Source organism: Diaphorina citri, unplaced genomic scaffold (genome assembly GCF_000475195.1).
Source record: "Diaphorina citri unplaced genomic scaffold, Diaci psyllid genome assembly version 1.1 scaffold4305, whole genome shotgun sequence".
Taxonomy (NCBI): domain Eukaryota; kingdom Metazoa; phylum Arthropoda; class Insecta; order Hemiptera; family Psyllidae; genus Diaphorina; species Diaphorina citri.
This window is the reverse complement of record NW_007381704.1, coordinates 7,322-9,921: the sequence shown is the minus strand read 5'-3', so window position 1 is coordinate 9,921 and position 2,600 is coordinate 7,322. Positions and strand designations below refer to the sequence as shown.

Genomic DNA, 2,600 nt, shown 5'->3' with positions numbered 1-2,600 from the left:
ACTTTAATTTCAGTACTTTTATTTTAGTTATGTCTTATATATGTCAGCAAATTCTATGCGATTGCGGCTTTGATTGTCAATAATGAAAACGTAAGGCCTGTCTCAGCGTAGTCGTATCCAAGACCAAACCTAGAGGGAACTGTAACTGCTAAGGTCTTTTCGTCCCGAAAGCTAAGAGAGAATGAAGACAGGATAGAAGAAAGCAAAAAAAAAAAATCTGGTGTGAACATCACACGACTTTCCTTATCCTATTAAATTATGCTTATTTCTTATTTGGGTGTTTTTTTATTCTTACTTTTACAATATCTCTAACCGTTTAGTCATTATAGCTGAAAACCACCAAAAGTGGTCGAAAACCGCCAAAAATCGGCCAAAATGCCGCCAACCGCAGCAACTATGGTAACTTGGTAACTAAAATTTTCGAGTTACATCCTTGTCACTTTTTTGGACTACATACCAAATTTCAAGTCTCTAGCTCATACCGTTCTCAAGATAATAATAAATTACGCCAAAAAGCGGCAAAATACAAAGACAGGATAGAAGAAAGCCAGCCGTTCCAAGAAAGAACCTTATCCGTTCGGGGTGAAACCGGGCGGGAATCGAACCCGCGACCTAGCGTTTACAAGGCAGACACGCTACCAACCAAGCTAACTAGGCTGGCAGAAAAGAAATTGAAGAGTGTGAAAAACGGAACTGTATCTCCGGAGTTTTGCAATTATTTGGAATATTTCCTTGTCACTTTTTTGGACTACATACCAAATTTCAAGTCTCTAGCTCATACCGTTCTCAAGATAATAATAAATTACGTCAAAAAGCGGCAAAATACAGCCAAGCGTTGCACCGACCTTAACCAAAAGTCTCGTGTCGCATCCTTGTCACATTTGACAACTGCATACCAAATTTCAAGTCGCTAGCTCTTTCCGTTCTCGAGATATTTTGTTTACAGACAGACAGACACACACACGGACCAATGGTATTACTTGGAATATTTCTCATACATATTTTTTGCTTCTTTTTGACTCATGAAGAGCGGAAAGTTTTAGGGGCGGGGGGGATAACAGAAATAACTTTCTCCAACTCATTACTGGAACCCGCGACCTAGCGTTTACAAGGCAGACACGCTACCAACCAAGCTAACTAGGCTGGCAGAAAAGAAATTGAAGAGTGTGAAAAACAGAACTGTATCTCCGGAGTTTCGCAATTACTTGGAATATTTCTCATACATATTTTTTGCTTCTTTTTGACTCACGAAGAGCGGAAAGTTTTAGGGGCGGGGGGGATAACAGAAGTAACTTTCTCCAACTCATTACTCTTTTTGCTTCTTTTTGACTCATGAAGAGCGGAAAGTTTTAGGGGCGGGGGGGATAACAGAAGTAACTTTCTCCAACTCATTACTGCAGTGTTTTCTTCCAGTGTGTTTTTTTGCTTCTTTTTGACTCATGAAGAGCGGAAAGTTTTAGGGGCGGGGGGGATAACAGAAGTAACTTTCTCCAACTCATTACTGCAGAGTTTTCTTCCAGTGTGTTTTTGCTCATCAGGTTTGAAATTCACCAAATGGATGGGGCGAGCACGATTTGAAACAAAAAACTGATGTGGAAACTGGAAATCCGTAGCATAGTGTCGCTTGATGAATTGAATTTCGGATGGTTCTGTAGAGGATTCCAGGATGAATTAGGTCAAAGTAGCTCTGGAACTCTAGAGTTAGATATATTACTGCAGAGTTTTCTTCCAGTGTGTTTTTGCTCATCAGGTTTGAAATTCACCAAATGGAGGGGGCGAGCAGGATTTGAAACAAAATAAGGAAAGTAAAAAAGTAGAAACTGGAAATCTGCAGCATTGTGCCGCTTGATGGATTGAATTTCGAATTGTTCCGTAGAGTGTAGAGTCTGTAGAGGATTCCAGAATTTCCAGGATGAATACTTGAATAGGTTCATAGTCATAGACCCGGATGTAAACATAAGTAACATACTCTATACATAAGGGGATTTATAGTGTTGCCATGTTGCATATTGCATACCCGAGCCCCTTAATACATATGTACACTACATATGTATTCTCCACACTTTTACACATGTCTTTGTTTGCTTTTATGGTTTGGTTTACCAAATAGTAGATAACTCTGGCTTCCCATCAGAACGAATAAATCTTTCGCCTTTTACTAAAGATTTCCGTGGAGGGGAGCAATTGATGAGTCTAACTCAATTTTTCGTGCTCCCGATTTCGGTCGGAGCGTAATTGATCTAATTAGCTCAATATACTTTAGTGGAATACCATACAACTACTAAAGTGGTTAAGCGAAATGTAGAAATCATTCAGGAAAAGGGCCCTCCATGCCCTAATGATGTTCCTGCAGGCCAAAGCCGAATTCGGTTGGTCCAGTGGTAACGCGCTTGCTTGCCATGCAGAAGGTCCCGGGTTCGAATCCCACCATCGACAAAAATTTGTACTCGTTTTTCGATTGCAAATATTTCAACGGGTTACTTTCTGGTGTTCCCGTGTTGACCCAGCACCTAAATGGGAAGTATTGTGCCCCTTCTCGCCCATCTGACGAAAGGCAAACTACGGGATGGGCATGCCACGCCACAGGCCACATCAAGCGT

At 40.9% G+C, this 2,600-nt stretch overlaps 1 non-coding gene across 1 annotated transcript; it reads left to right on the top strand.

Moving 5' to 3' along the window:
* The first annotated feature begins 2,114 nt into the window (after window positions 1-2,114).
* On the top strand, window positions 2,115-2,231 carry LOC113472207. Its single transcript, XR_003394624.1, has one exon. It is a non-coding gene; the product is annotated as a U5 spliceosomal RNA (small nuclear RNA).
* Window positions 2,232-2,600: the final 369 nt, after the last annotated feature.